General features: G+C 51.2%; 1 protein-coding gene across 1 annotated transcript in view; it reads left to right on the top strand.

Annotated features, from left to right (window-relative positions):
* LOC119436662 (calpain-9) overlaps window positions 1–18,446 on the top strand; it is a 101,923-nt gene that overhangs the window by 1,742 nt on the left and 81,735 nt on the right. The window lies entirely within an intron of this gene.

Here is an 18,446-nt window from a genome sequence, read left to right as displayed (position 1 = left end):
CTTTCAAAACACGTTATAGGGATGTCACATTGTGTGCGCGTTGAAACGAAAACAGCAAAACTTACGGGGACGTTGCGCGACTGCGCTACATCGCGTGCATGTGGAGATCTCAGAGTTTAACTCTGCGGGCAAAGAAGACGAAGTGCCCAATTCTCAAAGCTTTTCGTTCGTAATTGCTCTTTGCCCCCTTCGATAATACGTCCAGCATCAGATTAGCTGGAAATTGCTTTTAAGAACAATTATATAGCTTAAGATCTTTTTGTGAATACGAGCCTAGGTCTTTAACTTTGCACTGCGTTGACTTCGCTCTCTGTAACGAGGAAACGGTCATTGTGTAGCCTTAGGTAGCGCACGTTAGCTATACAAGCCTATTCGCATTATAACACAAGCAACTACTGCACGCGTATTCGGAAGCTGTGGCCCTCGTGTGTTTCCGTTAAACTGGACCGGTCACTGGTATACTTTGCGCCTTGTTTAGTGCGTGTCCTGGTATTCTGTGCTGTAGAATTCTTGCAGTGTGGGTGAAACTGCAGGGCCGCCTTCAGGTCCACAAGAATTTGAGTGTCTCTGGGGCAACTGGAATATCAATGAACTTCGCACGCAAGGCCGCACGTCGCGCATTGTTGTGACAGCAAGATTTCCCCCTGCGTATACAAGACGTCACACGAGATTTATGTCACATGGGGTATTTACGACAGCCTTTTTTCAGTTATCCGTTCTGGGTTCAAGAAGGCATTGAAATATTAGCTGGCCTACGTTGATCATCGGAAAATGAAGGGGGTTCACTCGTCTCGGTTTATTCTCGGGAAAATGAATAGCGTGAGAGAGCGAATCAAGTGAGAGCGGTGGCTGGTGTTTACTGCAAGCTTTCAAAGCAATAATTGTCTGACATTCATTTGTATCACTGTATTCGTCAGCATGCAGTCTAGCTGTAACAAAACAAAAGCCCGAGCGGGTGAGGGGAGTCAGCATAAAGAATACTGAACGCCCCACGCCCCATTACGTTCAGTTTCTTAATTCCGGTACTATCTATCAGTCGTATACGGTATACGCACCATAAACGCTCATCCTCCCACAGAGCGCCTTGTCCTCAATGGGCGTAAGCGATGGCTGACCTTTGGCTGGAACGCGCGGTACGATTTTGTAATTAAAAACGTCTGGGGCATGAGAGCACCTGGACGAGTGCAGAAGGGGGGAAGGAGGTGCCCGAAAAACGCCGCAGGCGTTACGCAACTACTTACCACAATTACCGCGCGCGTAACAACAACTCCGGAAGAGGAAGAAAGAGAGGGAATTAAGAGGCCCGTCTGTGTTGCGGCCGCACGCTTTTGGTGAAGGAAGCGAGGGGGGGGGGGGGGGGGGGCGAGGTCCGGAAACGGCGTGTGCTGGTGCACACACGGCCACAATGGCGACACGCAAATGAGCGCGGCAGCCGAGCACGGTATTGAACGGCGCGCGTGACAAGACGAGAGGGGAGAGCGCGCGTTGCTCTTCTTCGGACGCGCGGCCCCGTTTTCGCGGTCACGTCCGCGAAAGACGCCGAACACGGCGCTCCCCTTGTCCGGGCGTCAAAGCGCGCGCGCGCGCTAGGGCCGCCGCCGCTGCCGCAGCAAGGTCAGCCGTCGTTGACCCGCTCGCACGGCGGGTCACTACTACTCGCTGCGCCGGGACCTTCCCGCGCAACCAGAACCGGGCCCCCATGGCGCGCGCGCGTAAGAAAACTGTGTTAACGGGTGACCAAAGAGGGAGCGTCTCAGCAGCGCCCTGAGCAGGAGGACCCCGCGTGCTCGGCTTGACCTCGGCGTGTAGCGTGGACGCTCCCGTGAGCTCGCGCCCCCGAGGGGGCGCGCGGCGGCAGTCAACCCCGCGCCCGCAACAACCTCCAGAGTTCATGCGCGACGAACGGTCGCCCGATGGAATGACAAGGGAGGTTGGAAGGGGGGGGTTGGAACTTGCGCCGGTGCACGAGAAAAAAAAAATAATAAGGAACAAATTCTTTGCTTCGTGCCACTTCGGAGAAGAGAAGGGCCAAAATTTGAAAGAAGCGGGACGGCAGCACAGCCAGCGGCTCGGGAAGGAAACGGCGCTGACTCGTATGCAAATGCTATACAGAGCTGATGCAGGGAAGGCAGATATACGAATAAGACGACCTATGAGCCTGGCGGGCGATGGAGGAGGAAGTTCGGGCTCGCTTTTTTGACCGAAGACGCGCGTGCGGGCCGACTTACTTTTTCTCGATGAGTGGCACGCGCGTTCCCCTCGAGGAGACGGAGGAAGACGATAGCTCGTTGGGGCGCGTGGCTGCAGTCGCGTGCTTAAGCGCGTCGCTTTGGTTGTTTCCGCGTAAGAAATGATGCGGGGCGTCTCGTTCGAGGAAAGCGTAGCTGAAACACAGCGCGAGGCGCAGCGTAATCGAATCGAGACTAAGCGATCACTATATAGTCGTGGCCGCGTAGACCAATCGCTGACGCGAGTGATCGCTTCAACAAGGAGAGACCGCCAGATGAAAACCAGCGGAAAATATCAGTTGACTTTGTCTGTGACGGGTGAATCAAGTAGGGTAGCGGCCATGCAGATGAAGTAATTAACACTTATGATTTTACTCCTCCGTTCAGCATATGCTGCTTTTTTTTGCATAGTTATGCATAATTATTTGTCCGAGGAGAAAAGGGAAAAAGAAATCCAAAAGCGCACGTAAGCTGCTAATACACTTTTTCTTTTTTTTTTATCTATAGCTCTTATATGACGAATCATGTCTCTGATAGCATCACTTTGTTGTAAATATGTGCGGAACTCTGGCACTTCTTCCAGGAGTAGGAGCTCTGGAATCATAACTAAACCCAGAAATTTTGCCCGTGCTGAACTGCAGACTTTGGAGTTCACAACAAGATCGATTTTCTCCATTTTACTCGTGGAACGGCTATAACATAGGACAAGGACATTGGAAATCAAGTGAGGAAGCCAAACATATCCCGGAAGCTGATTGATCTTGTATGAGATAAAGCTTTGGATACTTCAATCTGTCTCGTGCCCGGGAAGATTCACCGACATCTTCGCCCGTTGTAGTCAGAGCTGCCGCAAACGCGGCGGCCGAGGCGGCCATAATTATTTCTTCTCGAATTCCTGCTCGACACTCCGCGACTGATTTTCAGCCTGGACGTCGACGCAGAGCAGGCAGCGATGTTCTTCCTATACTTGAGACGTTTGCGCGAGCGGCATACAAAAAGAAAAGAAAAAAAAAAAAAGAAAAGAAGAAAGAGTGGGCAAATGGTGAGACTAGCGCAACCCGGGAGGAGCCAACGAAAGTGGACACGGCAGGTAATAGCCGTAATCTGCCGGATACACGTTCTCTCTTTTGACTTGTCTCATTGCGTCACTCACGAAATGTATGTATTTGAGAGGCCGTGACTGTCACGATGGGGGCCGCTCGGTATGTGTATACAACGTTTTGCCCCGTGCGTCAACATGGTGGTAGGCCGCGGCGAAAAAGCGCGACAAGCCAGAAATCGCTCGGCGGCGCAAAAGAAAAGACAGCATGCAAGCACGGTGGTGGGTTGCGACTCGGATCGTGAGATGACAATGACGCTTGAGACATCGTTGTCGGTTGGTAAACGAAAAAAAGAAAAAACAAAAAACAAACAAACAAGATCGCGTACTTTTTTTTATGTTCTTGACCCGGGGCGGACTGCTCGCGAAACAGACACGCCACTGTGTCGCCTTGCTGTGTGCGCGCGCGCAGGACAAACAGCAGTTCGTGTGGTCGCGTCGAGCATGCAGCGATTGCACACAAAATACTGAAGGTGCGCGTCTCAACGAGAGAGAGAGAGAGAGGAGACGCGCGTGCGCCGAAGGAGGGCAGGAAGCGATGTTTAGGTTGCGTTGGGCCACCCGCGTGGCACACTTCTCGCGCACTCTGTTGACACCGGCGGCCGTCGTCGTCACTGCGAAACCCTTGCGCGCGGTTTTCGCAATCGACGGCGGCCGCCCTTCTTCTTTCGCCGAAATAAACGGACCGGCGGCGGCCATGTGTTTGTGTGTGGGCCCTGGAACGGGTTTGTTGTCTCTGGGCTTTCGAAAGGGGCGCCCATTGTTGCGGGGATGCCGCGATTCACCGGAACAACGGAAGATGAGGCCTCCTCCTCCTCCTCACCTGCGAAGAACTACCAACTGCCGAGGAGTCGCAGCATGCAGCCCGAGACAGAGGAGGAAGAAGCTTCGCCCGTTCGTATACGCATGCGCAGCTATAGTGTATAGCCGCTGCTCGCTCAAGAGTGTCGCCCTCGTTGGCTCCGAGGAGTGGACTCCCTCGGCAGTCGCCGGTCGTTATGCGCATGTAAACATCCGCAGGAAAGATTGGCAAACGTTTGCGCTTCACGCTTCGATGCGGCAGCCCAAGGGAAATGCGCATCTCGTCACAGCTCAATCATTATTTGTGTGCGTTTTCCGTCATTCTTTCTCGTTTAACATGTCCAAGCTGAAGTCTAGAACTCGATCGGACTCTCGGAGCAGAACGCCGTTATATTGCAGCTGGAAGGCACGCAGTCGATCTGCTTCGACTCACTGCAGCGAATGGCAATATTTGCCAGCTGTATATACAAGCGCAGAAGTGCGCATACTAACGTCACCTCCCCTTGACTGCTTCTTCTCACTTTATTTGCATCGACATACGCATCTGGCACACTTTAACTGGACAAAATATGAGTAGGTTAGATCAAAGACTATTGTTTGACTACGATCCACTATCAACTAGCTCGTAGGTCGATCCAGAGGCACTTAGCCCACTTCTGAGCTACGTCAGTTGAACGTCGCACACGCTGGCGCACTCTCAATGGTGAGGTGTAACGCTTTTTTTTTTTTTTTTTTGCTCGTAATGCCGTATCAAACGACGCGGGTATCAGGCTGCGCAGACACTGTGCGCAGGTCGCTTGCGAACCAAAGTTTAACGTTAACGGTTTACGAAACCAACAAATTTTGAAGTCACTCGAGTGCAACGGTGAGTAATCGTAAGCTACTTTGCTACGCCTCTGATCGATGTTTATAGGAGCTTCCGCTAGGGAGAGTGCACGTCCTTCCAGAAGCGCTTGGATTTAAAGTGGACGGCGGCATCAACCTGTCAGCAGTCGAGATAAGCGAGAGACGTTTGGAGTATTGGTGAGAAAAAAGCAGGGAACAGATTGATACGACCGACTCGTTACATGCATAGGTAGCGGTACGAAGTAGATAAAGAAGTTTTGAGGAAGAGAAAAAAAAATTAAGGACACGTATACAATATTCTAGAATAAAAATCATGTATGACATGTACCTGATTAACTTAAGCAGGCTAGGTGACTATTTGTCACCGCCCCGTTTCAAAGGGGATGCCAATAAATGATCATCATCTTCAAACGTAGGCCATTTTTCTGAGAAAAGAGCGCAGTCGTCCAAACTGACACTGTTCGTGTCGCAATTAGTGAACAAAAACATTAAGGGGTGCGGAGGAGGAGAGGGGCTACAGGACACGACACGAAGAAAAGGAATGTACGGTACAAATGCTCATACATGCTAATTTGTGCAACCAATTTATCCGCCTTTCGGCCTTAATTGCAGGTCGCAAATTTCCAAAGTGCGCGTTTCAACCCTCCGCAATAACACTACCACCTCTGTGCAACCATGGAGCGCCATTTTGTAATGATCCATTTCATTTTCCATTCTTACGTTATGTCATCCGTTATGCCATTGCAGCGCGGTGGCGTCCGAGGCAACGAAACACGGGCGTACAGAAGGAAAAATTAACCGGGTCATTACAAAATGTGGCCCCAGGGTCGGGATAATGTAGCGATTCTATTCGCTATTCGCGCATCGTCAGTGGTCCGAGCAGTGCTGAGAAGAATCGAGTAAAAGGAATCGCTACGTTAAATCGGTACAAAACATTTGTTGCGGGGGGGGGGGGGGGGGGGATAGACAAAAGCAAATCCGTTGATCAGGCCGAAATGTGCCAAAATAGTGGAGGGAAAACGGCCAGCGCGTTATTGTCGCTTTCTGCCTCGTCAAATAATTGAAGTAGAATAACAAAAGATACTCCCGCTTCTCTTTCTTGTCTCGCTCAAACTCGCGTGCAAATATCTCCGCTACCGAGAAGACGTTCGGCGCGCGCGATAGGCAGGCTCGCCCAGCGGCTCGAGAGGGCCAGCGACAGTGAACTCGGTTGCGTGACAGCGGCTGCGCGTCTAATCGGCAGCTCGATACAGATACGAAAATGCCGACTCTCCTTCAGTTACTCGCCGAGACATCAAAGCAACTGGAGATGCAGGCAGGAGAGGAGGGGGGGGGGGGTAGAAAAATAGAGAAACACATACTTTAAATGGCGCTCGGGGGGGGGGGGGGGGGAGGGGTTCTTAGGATAGCGCAGCGCGTGTCTCAGCTATACGCGCGGCCGACGGCAGCAGTTTCGGGCGGCACAAAAAAAGTTGACGAGCAGGAAGCTGCGCCAATCGGCCCGACCCCGCGTTTCTTCCCCTCTGGGGCAATTAAAGCCCTTTCCGCGCGCGGATAAAAAGGATCGGGCGCGCGCATCTCTTTCCATCCGTGCCACGGCCGGTCGGCGTATTTCGCGCGCTTCGCGTCGGCTGCTTACATTTGCACCGGCGCTCAACTCTGGCGAGGTGACCGTTCTCTCTCGCCGTCGCCGGTTTCCGCCGCATCGTCGTTACGCCACCTCGTATATGCTCGCCTTATTCCCCTTCCTCTCTCCCCCATCTCTTGCTCTTCTTTTTCTCAACTGTGAAGAAGGAGGAGAGCAGTGTGCGTGCCCCTCGCGTGCTGCAGTGAAAGCATGCATGGCGGCAGCGGAGCACTTTCAGAAAAAAACTTGACCTCTTCCGCGGTCCATGAAGCTCGTCGAGCGTGTTGAAGTTTCCAACCGTGGACGACCAAGTGCCGCGAGCAGGAAGGCGTGTATATACAGCCGCTGCCATTAGCGGCTGACCTTGGAAACGCCTTCGTCGCAACTCCCCCCTCCTCCCACTATACCTCAACCGACATCATCCCAAGTCGTTCAAAAACGCGGAAACTATACTGCGCCGCAACTTCCCGTTATGCGATTTTTTTTTTCTTCTTTCTTATTTCTCGTGGCGGGAACATTCGCGCGGACAAGTTCGTGCTCTGGTTGTTATGGCTGTCCTCCCCCTCTCCGCCCCTCTCACTCGGCCCTGTCTGACAGCTCCTCGCGTGTGAACTCGGATCATCACGACGGCCAGGAAACGAATGGCCCGACAGGCAGCTGCTACCCGCACTGCGTTTTATCGGTGTTAAACTCTGAAGTATATAATGTATATGTGCCGCATACCACCTCGTTGTATACGGCAAACGCTGAGGTGCAATCTCATTGAGCGCCAACCCGTTATCTTGCCGAATTTAGGAGGTGTTTTCCTCGATCATGAGTCACTGTATACAAGTACGTCACACCCGTGTACGCGAGCACATCAGTTTTGGTAACTTACGTTTAGGTCAAGCGCACCAGTACAGTCGGATTTAAGTGTTGTGTGCCGCTTTGCTATTGATCCCACCTCATCTAAGCTTACGTATCTTTCAAGCCGTTATCTCGTTGGCATATTGGTATTTCTGTCGCGCATGTTTGTCAGGCATTTGGTTTCATGAGTATATATAACTTTATGTGGAAAAATTATCACAGAATCGGACAAAGACTTAAGAAAGCGGGCCCCAATACGTGTCCTGATTATCGACTAACGGATGTATGTCGGAAACATAGGTTATTAACACCGGAGAAAAATGCGGCAGGCGCGCTTGCGAACAAAATCATAGCAAGACCGAACACATCTGTCAACGGTTCTAAAACGAATTGACAAAGGTTATTAGAAACGGCGAAGCGCCATGGGTGTCATCCCGCATGCATTATACTAGAAGCGCTTTTTTATGAGGTGCTACAGAGGGCTGGCTAACCCACCTTGTCCCCTTAATTAATTGAATTATGCGGTTTAACGTCCCGTAACTACAATGTGGATCATGAGAGACGCCGTAGTGTGGGATTCCAGATTATTTTTTAGCCAAGCATAGGGTTCTGGAACGCCTGCACCCAATGCGGGGTACACAAGCGTTTTTGCATTCCGCCCCAATGAGGATGCGGCCGCCGAAGACGGGATCGAAACCGCGACCTCGTGCTCAATAGCCCAACGCCATAGCCACTGCCACTCAGCGGCGGGTTTCTCCTTTTTTTCCCCCCATATATAATATGTCTCACTATGTTTCCTCGTCAATTCGTCCCCCCGCGTGTCGGAACAGCATCGATGTGCTTTTTCTAGATTTCCTGCTTTTCCTGAATTTTTGATATGAATCAATACTAACTTGCTCAGAGTCACTCTTTTGGTATGCGCCCCATCTCGCGATAGTTGATGTGTTTTAGCGGGAGCGTGCTACTACGCTGCACGTTCGAGATAACGGTTAGATCAGCCCAATAAGCCCAGAGCGCAGTGTGCAAAAATGACGTGATCATTATCCTGCGCGGTTTTTATAGTTGTCCGGAAACAAAAAAGAGGAACGAAGAGCAGGTGGTTCTAGCACCAGGTGCCATGCGATGGCATTCGGTATACAACTTGACAGCTCTATGCAACCGAGTAGAGTGCTTTGCGTGCAGCCCCATAAAACCTCTCTTGTCGGCAGAGACTCTAGGTAATGTCTCCCGTAGAGGCCAGTGAGTCCCTAAACATCTGCCCGCCTGGATTTATGCATAATAAAATACCGGCGTAGACCTGCGATCACGAGGACGCGCTGAATGCCGCCGACGGTTCGCAGTCACAACTCACACGCGCGCATTTCACGAGAACGTTTTCCTGTCACGGATACTGGGAGTACAAGAGGGGGGGGGGGGGGGGGGATACTGATGGTTTGATGCGAGTAAATACCTGACAGTCGTCCTGACGCCTCGCCTTTTGCATTTTGATTTTGACCGTAAAAAAAGAAAAGAAAAAGGAAATCGAACAAACTTGTTTAACATTAGTACCCAGCCTGGAAAGAACATATCTTCCTCCAAAAAGCAAGATGCTCCGACAACAGCTACATGCCACAACACTGACGAACGTCAAGGAAAGCCCAACTGTGCCGGCTGGTTGGCTGCAGGACCAAACGGTGAGCCCCGATCCGAGTGAAAGGAACTGCGCGCGGCGACAGTGGGCTCCACAGGAGGGGGGGAGTCCATTCGCCCTGAGGGACGACGACGTCCGTCATCCCATCTCGTTGTCTCCATCGCCTCCGCCTCGTTCGGTGTTAGCGCGGTGTGGCAGCTGTCGCCTGCACCGCCACCCTCGCCGGGAAGAGCCCGCGAAGGGATGATAATGGACGTCCAGTCCTGTCCATCGGAGTTACGCCACAACACTTTCTCGCGCGCCGGGTTCTCCCTCCTCTCGGGGGCGTTCTAATGAACGACCCATTGTTCTGCGAAGGAGCCGCCGAATGTCTCGGGCCAGCCGCCTGCTGCTGAACGCGCCGCTGTCATTGACCGGCCCGCTGCGAACTGCATCGGGGGGGAGGAAGTGGGCTGCCTCAGGCCTGCGCAAGGGGGGGGAAAGATCGACCGGATTTCGCCCTTCGTGTGGCCGACGCGCTGCTGCTGTTGCCGCTGAGCGGGGGCGAAGTCGCTAATGGCCCACTTCCGTGTGCGCCCTCCTCCGCGGATCTCGCCTTCCCATCCGGCAACGAAGCGCGGGCCCGGGCCGCGGCGCTGAGCGCTCTTGGCCGCCAAACGGGACCAGGCCTGCACTTGATGCCTTTAGACAAAACGTGCGCCAGGACGTGCTATACGGCCGGGAAGGGCTGTTTTGCTGCGTGCGCGACGAGCACCTGAGTAGATCAGTGCACAGAGCCCGAGGCGCCGTCGGTCTTCCTTTTAATGTAATTTTTTTCAGTATTCTTGGAACGGCACGTCCTAGCGTTGTGCATAGGCGTCGGGGGCAGTTAATCAGAGGTGGAATATATGGCACGGGTAGAGAGAGCTTAACAGCTGCATGACTTTTGCGATCAAGCTTTTAATTTCCTTCTTGCAAAAGGGTTTGATGAAGACGTATATTGTCCCCAGTTGTAAGGTCCCTCGCTAGCGACAAACGTGTATGTGATGTCATGACACATTATACTCATTGACTGTCAGCCTTCTTTGCGCCCGGCAGTCACTAAACAAACTGAGACACCACTTCTATGTTTGCTCATTACAATGTCCAGTGTTCTTTTAAAAGTCGTTCTCGCGTTTCATAAGCATCCAAAAAATGCGCCGAGGCTTATAAATGGCGAAGGAAAAAAAAGAAAGAAGAAGAAAAAAAAAAAAGGGGAACGCCAACTTGTTCCAGTCGTGGTTAGAAGTGGACGTTCAAATTGATTGGAGCAGGGTTTCTGCACCGGAGAGCCTCAAGGCAGAAACGCTCAGGGATGTTGTATAAAGCCTGTATACTATAGCAATCGAGCTCTGCTATGCATGGCGCCTGATTCGCGTAGCGTTCATATACGCTATAGCTGTTCGCACAAACGGGTGCCGGTCAATCATACATGATAGTAAGCTTGGTATTAATAAGCGCAGCCTGCCAATGACAAATCTTCATGGTAACAACCCCCCCCCCCCCAAAAAAAAACAAAAACAAAAAAAAAAAAAAAAAAAAAAAACAAAGCGTGCTGCTGAGAGCTGAATCACCCACGTTATTTGACATAGCGAACTATATGGGGTTGACGAAAACAGTTGTCTCAATGTCCACTTATACTAAATCCTCAGGGAACTTGAGACGCATGTCAAGTGTGGTCATGCCCTGTTCGTAAACATTTGAACGTTTTCCGCGGATCGGGGGAAGATATATGCCGTGATGTCTATATAGGTAAAACGGCGTCTTCAGCATCGATCACTTTCTAAACATCATCTCTACTGCAGAACGGTCTCTTCAAAAGTACCTTGAAAGAGCCATTCCGATGCCGACGGCGAAGCTCTGCGAAATGATTTACGGAGCTTACACAGAGAGCAGATATGTTTAATGCGAGAGCGGTAAACCTGGCTCATTGTGCGACCCCGCCGTCACCAGAAAGCCGTGGCAGAAAAATTGCATACAAAAGTGGCCACGGTGCCCGTTGCAAAAAAAGAAAAAAAAAATCCTTGGGTTTTTTCGTGCCACAACCACGACATTATTATGAGGCACGCCGTAGTGGGACTCCGGATTAATTTCGACCGCCTGGGGTTCTTTAACGTGCACCCAATGCGGGGTACATGGGCGTTTTTGCATTTCGCCCCCCATCGAAATGCGGCCGCCGAGGCCGGGATTCGAACGCGCGCCCCCGAGCTTGCAGCGCAACGCCAAAGCCACTACGCCACCGCGGCGGGTGGTTTCGGCACGTAAAACCACAGAATTCAACCTATTGTGACGTATGCGTGTAGCGCCCATCGCAAGTTATACTTCCGCGTTTAAAACAGAATCGCAACAAACGACATCCTTGTATGTGAGTGCGCACACGCGTTCATGAGGCCACGATCGCAGTTTTGAAAGCGTGTACACGTTGCCTCTTTGCCATCGCAACATTCGAAAGCAGCTTGCACGTCTCTGAGATGAATGCGTTTTTTATCGTTCAATAACTGCGGAACAAACGGGAAGGTATCGGCGAATTTGTCGGTTAAAACACTGCCATTGCTCAAATTGTTCATTACACAGTGGGGTATGAGAGCACATCGCAGAAAGCGCAGCTGTATGGCCGTCTTTCTAATAGCGTCAATTATGCATACTTTCTGTTAGTGCACCGGCTTGAGGGCTGATTTTTACATATATGTTTACGTGAACTGGACGCGAGGGGGTTGAGTCGAAAGTCGCGCTGAGCCAGCAGACCAATCCGGCATCGTTAACGTGCGGACATACATCCTTTACATGCTGACGTACCGACGCTTAATCGCTCCGACTCTCGATTTTTTTACATGAAGCCGACCACCGGATTTCGGCCCGACGCACCCCGACGTTGTCAGGCAAGAGTAAACTTATGTGCAGAAGAGGAGGAAGGAAAGAAGGCACTTCTACTTTATGTTCTACAGGAGCCTTTGGTGAGCACTTTATATATACCAACTTCTTTCCTTTTTTTTTATCTCCGTTGTCGCCAATCGCGTGCGTGTATATAAGAATAGGACCAGCATGGATCCGTTCGAATTCATAAGACACCATTGTCTGTACTTTTGTCTGTGGCGGTCTGCTGAGTACGAAGTCGCGGGTTCATTTCCTGGCGGCTGCGGCCGCATTCCGATTGGGGGCGGGGAGTGTATAATGCAAGCGCTCGAGGGTGTACCGTACTTTGGATGCACGTCAAGGGGACACCATGATAATAAGTATAGACCGCAGTCCTCCACTATACGGCGCCCCTCATAACCCACTGTGCCCCCAGTTTCTGGACGTCAAACGTCATAATTTAGTTTAATTCGACTGCGGTGATTCGAAGAGAGTGGGCGAAGACGGCGCCACCCTCTCGACCGCCCTCCGCACCCAGCCTCCGCCACGTCCTTACGTGTGTTGATTTTTTTTTTTTTTTTGCGCGCTTTTTCCTATCCACGATGAAACCTGGAACAACCTCGGTGTCCCTTTGAAATACCGGAAAGCACGGAAAGCGACAGCAGTTCCGCCATCCGGTGAGGTCACACAACAGTAAACTTGGCTTCGTCACACGCACGCTGTGTCGGAGCGGCGCAATGTTTGTAGCACGGACTCGGCGCGGACGGCTTGTGTGTAGAGCCCGCTGCTGCACATGTGCGATAGTAAGTTTGACACATTTCACAATTCAGTGTGCCTATTTATATGTTTTTCTTGTTTTTATTTTCGAAGAAAAATGCCACTTTCCCAAGAATCAGCACCTGCGAGCGCGACTGCGTTTGCCACTATTATCATCGTCATCAACGGCTTACAACAATATCTCTGTTTATTTATTTATTACTTTATTTATATAACTACATTCGCCCGGGAGGCATTATTGGAAGGGAGGCATATTAGAGGGTATACAAAATGTTTAGCACGGGCACACATCGTAACAGAGAAAGGCTCAGGATTCTGATGACATAAGGAAACGCATCACAGGGCAACAACACACGAAATAATAATAAAAAAAAACGATACAATATACAAGTGGAAATGAATTAGAGTCAGCAGTAACAATGGTGTTAGGTAACGAATTGCATGCTCGATTAGTGGAAGGGAAGAAGGGTGATCGGAAACCTTGTGCGGCACAAACATTGCTGCATTTTCACCTCATTGTCCTTCCTCTTTGATGTATGATGGTGGCTTAATTTATGAGTGCCGATGGATACGAGTGCAACTGTGGTCGATTTGGTCAAGGAAGACGAGCTTCCCAAATTTTCGACGAAGTTGAAGTGAATCCCACATGAGCGATCGTTTTAGTGTTGTGATACACTGGTATCGCGGCGGCAAGAGTTCACGACAACACGGGTATATCTGTTCTATCTGCGCTGATCTGCTCCTATTTTGTTTATTAGTTTCATAGCGTCGGGCGGGGTCCCAAGCAAAATAATCATATTCGAGGATCGGGCGAATTTTTGAGATGTACGAAGTTTTGTTCAAGTCTCGAGGTGCTTTTTTGAACTCTTTTGAACGTCTTCCTTGAAGTTACAACGTTGCCGAACGTGCTAATGGTAAGGTGGTGACTGGAATAGCGTCATTAGCACCATGCCTAACAGCGATACGCCCTTTTCACATTACTCTGTGTCAGCCTCGTTCCCTTCGGTGCATCATGTACCCCCCTCGCTATCACCAAATCATCGGTTCTGTTTTTTCCATCACGAAGAAAGCCCTTGGCCCCTGTCTCTCGACCGCGGATGGAGCCAACGATAATTTGGCGCTAACACTGGGAGTATATAGTGCTGCTCCGTATCTCGGCGTCGGGGAATTTGAATTGCAAAATCACGCTCCGTGTAATCTCCCGAACATGACACGTTGATTGGTACGTGTCCGCCTCGCGAAGTATATAGTCTGGCCCGTTTATTCGAGGAGGTCGTGGTTCCTGCGTATATACGAGCCGTTCTCTCCTTTACCCCAACGCCGAGTCCGCTGCCTGAACGCCCGGCGGACGGTGCGGGCACTTCTCGCGTACGCAGAAACCGCGGAGCGCGCGCTAACGGCGGCCCAAATAGCAGCCCTCGCAGCAGCCCACCGGTCGCGCCGGTCGCGCTCCGTTTACTGCACGCGCGCTCGTCTCACACGTCAGTCTCGTGCATAGTCCTCGTGTATACGGAGCCGACTACGACCAAAGCAGGTAGTGATGGGTCAGGTGTTAATTTTGGATCAAGTCGTCAGAGGGTGCGAGGGGAAAGAGAAGCCGGCCGACGTCGTTTGGCGGCTCTTGCATACGCGAGCATTGGCGCGTGCTCCCCCGTCTACTTTGCTCCTGCTGCTGGCGCTGCCGCCAGGTTACGCGTTCGCAGAACGCGAGGAGGCGGATGATGCTGGAGCGCCCACTCAGGAAGGAAGGCGCGTGCTTGTTAGGGCTCGTGGCACTGCGCCGTCACGAGAACGCGGCCAAGGACACGCGGGGTATTCTTTATCGCGATACGCGGCGCCCTTATGCTCTAAACGATGGCGGAGGTGCCCCCCGCGTTCATGCACAGTGTTTTTAAAGACAAAGTCTTTCTTAGCGACTTACCACCCCTTTTCCGTACCGGGTATGTTTCTATATAGCCTCTTACCCTATAGGCCGATCACGGAGATAGTGCAGTCTAAAAATGTGGGTCGATGTGCGCCCCAGGGATCACTGGTAATCGCTGAGCACGGAGCCGAACCCGCCAGGAGGCCGAGACTGCCTTTAGGCACTGCGTGCCTTTGACGACGTGGAGCGTATGCTTATGTTGCGTGAGATTTGTGCCTAAATTTGCATAGGCGTTGCAGCGGCCAAGCAAAGCTATATGGTCACGTACGTATTCCTTTAGTTATTGTTTCCCGTTGCACAGAAAACGGCATCTCAAAATCAACCACTCAACGAAATGGCAGTTTCCAACGAGGCAACTCGCATGTAGGTTTGGCGTGCGCAGGCTCTAAAAAAGCGCGTCGCCCCACGCTGCTTCGGGTAGCAGGGGTGAGTGTCAGAGCATTCAGTCATCAGTACAGGATATAGCTCGCGGATGCAGATCTGAAAGCATGAAAGCAGTACTCCATAAACGTGTAGTCCATACAGCAACATATTTGCAGCGCGCTCAACGGCCGTAAGCATCACGCGCTTCCGATTACTTTTACGGAAGTATATCTACAATGTCGACTTGTGTAAGGGCCGCACCCGTGTAATGGCCGCACCCCCAACTTGGCAACCCAAAATTTGGAGAAAAAGAAAGTTTCCAATGGAGAAGCTATCGCGTTCGGTGTCCCCATGCCGCGCGCCGCATATTTCCACGTGCCACTACTAGATGGTGAGAGCTGGGGTGTGCACAAGATCTGGGGTGTGCACAAGTCGCCGGCTGCGCCGGCACCATTTTGACCAAAAGGTTCGGTTTCGTGTAAGGGCCGCACCTCGTCGAAATTGTGAAAAAACGTTCCGCCCTTACACGAGTCTATACGGTAGAAATCGCAAGCACCCGTCTTTATTCAATGTGTAGTATGGAGTTCTGTCATCTGTCAGACATTCCCTGCCCTGCATCACGTCTCAATTCTCAGTTGTCGTCACTGCCTATATAAATATAGACCTTGCATCGGCCAGAGGACGCTACGACGCTCTCATTTATCACCTCATGCGTCTCCGATACCGCGGCTGCTATACCGTATTTGGAAGCGAAGTAATAGATACACCATTCAAAACGACAACGACTTACGCTTCATCGTTCTTCTGAGCGTAACGCACCGAGCTTTGCTGAGCTGAATCTCGGAACTGTTCGCACTTCTAATCTCGATCGCGATAATCATGTGCACTTGGACACTTTCAGATCTCGGACACTCTTTCCTCGAGATGAGCGATCGATATCACACCTCAGGCATAGTGTATTGCGCCCATCCCATTTTGATTCGACCACTCGCTATGAGTCCTGGCGCTGTTGACAGCTGGGGAAAGCTTCAGCGTAAGGGGCCTATAAAAGCGGCGTTCGCGAATGCGCGTGTTTCTTGGTGATCCGTAGGTGCAGCGAAACGATCGCAAACCCCTCGATTACTCTCACCGCGCTGGGCGAACCGGGTAGATTAGCGAGCGTAGATGCATTCGGGCAGACAATTACCGCGCTCGTTAATTCATGCTTCTCCTGGCTCTCGCCAACCTTTTACGAGTTCTGCTCGTGAATGCGATGGAAAGGAAGACAAATTGCACTTTATGGCGGTCTTTTGGAAACGCCGACCAGGCATGCATCCGTCGACAAGTTGCGCTTTCAAGCTGGCTCGCCTCTTTTTTTTCGCATTAGTCCGCTCATTCCGCGAGAAACGAAGAAAGTAACATCGAGGCGGACTGTTTTGTTTGGGCAGCCGTGTGCGACCCGGGTAAGCGGAGCATCAGGGCGCATCTGCGCACCGAAGCGGCGTGGCGCTTTGCCCACGCGGCGCCGGCCCACGAAGAATAGTCGCGTGTGCATCATGCGTGCATCAAACAGGGGCGTCGCTCCTCGCCTCGCCTTGCAGGCTCCTTGACACGAGGTATAGTTGGACGCCCCGTGTCTGGCCGCGCGCTCTCTGGCTGTTCTTCGTCGGAACTCGGCGAAGAAGTTCCCAAGAGCGTGGGCACTCCCTTTGTTCTGCTGCGCCCCCGCTTGCCGAGTCCCGCTTCGCCCGCATGCACGACGTCTAGCTCCGCGCCAAAGTTTTGCAACGCGCAGAGGGGTTTGCGGTAGGCGTATGACTCGCGTGAGCACGCGACGCCTGTTTGTTATTCGTCGATGGTGCGTCGAACCGTGCTTGTAGCCCTGTGTGTGTGTGTGTATACGCTCCCTTTTATCAAAACCGTGCAGTGCTGCGGAAGATAGAGAGATATCTGAAGTAAGCCGATAGCGATGGCTTCCATCGACATTGTCGTAGCAAGCACGGTGGAAAGCGAAAAGCGGTCTTAAGCTTGCCCGTAATGGAAGCTGTAATAATAATATATTAATAAGCGACGCATTTATTCTCTCCACACTGTGTGCTGGGAAAAGCGCCGTAGTTGAGGGCTCCGGTTTAATTCCAACAACCCGATGTTCACCTAACTGGCACCGAAATTTTAGTACTATTCCTATTCTGTCTCCATCAAGAAACAAAACAAAAAGAAAGGAAAAAGTCGGCCGCCACGACCGGGAATCGAACTCGCGCGCCATTTCCAGAGTTACAACCACCCGGAAACGGACTTCTTTTTTCTTTTTGAATGCGATAGCATTTTAGGCAGACCTCGCACACTTTGTAGGCATCCGTCTTACGAAAAATATGGGCGGATCCCTAAGGCAGTCCAGTCTAACGCAGCGTCTCAAAGCGCTATAGCTGTGATGAGGGAATAATGCGAGAAACTGGCACGTGACGCACTCGCCAGACGTTTCAAATAGCGACTTGGGCAGGGCAAAAGCGTGCGTGTCATTCTTTAATGGTTACAGCATTCAGTTGCCGTGCTGGAAGGCAGAGGTTCGATCCGCCATCGGTCACACCTTTCTTTATAGCATCAAAGGCAGACTAGACCAACTTTGGAGCTATCTAACAGAAAACTCGAGGTGTGTTGAGCGTACGCGATCGCGTCACAGTGTGCAGGAAATCGCAAATAAGATACGAGGTAGAAATTTCGCTTTGATAAATGACAGTTTACAAGGTCACCCGTGAGGCACGCGCGCGCAGCTGTCGAGACGTCACAACCATCACAATCTAAGTTTGTGATCGCATACTGGGAGAGTTAGAGGCGCTAACTCCTGGTCGAGTTTTTTTCTGATTTTTTTTTTTTAATGTGACACGTGGAAAACACAAAACCGAGGATACATGTAAGAGAAGACATATCGCTGGACACGCATACTCTCTCAAAACTCGGGTAAAAACACACATCATTCCGTTGAACAATCCGGTGGCAGTTCCGGCGCCGCATAAGCACTTGGCACGTAAGCTGAAGTTTCGAGAAAAAAAAAAAAAAAAAAGGTGTTCTGCAGTATGTCGCGGGCCTCTAGCATGTCGACCATGCATTCTATAGACCTCCAGAGACTGTGTATTTCAAACGGCATGCGGAAGCTGCAGATATATTGAGTTCTACTGCGGCGTCTGACACTTCACGTGATGGGATGGCCATTATATATATCAGTGCTGTCCGTGCATACGGATAAGCTTCTTCATGATTGTCCGACTCCCTTTAAACATCGTGTTGCTGGCTGTCGTGATATGGCCTGTGCACGGATGCCGGCGGCAAATCGTGAATTATTTCTGAAGGGGTGTGCGAATTAATATTTGAAAGTTTCGAATAACGAATCAAATATTGTCCCATCCGATTCGGTGTTCGAATCGAATAGTCACTATTTGTAAATGCGAATACTTTTC

This window comes from Dermacentor silvarum, chromosome 1 (assembly GCF_013339745.2).
Source record: "Dermacentor silvarum isolate Dsil-2018 chromosome 1, BIME_Dsil_1.4, whole genome shotgun sequence".
In the NCBI taxonomy this organism is placed as follows: Eukaryota; Metazoa; Arthropoda; class Arachnida; order Ixodida; family Ixodidae; genus Dermacentor; species Dermacentor silvarum.
This window is presented reverse-complemented; position numbering and strand designations above follow the sequence as displayed.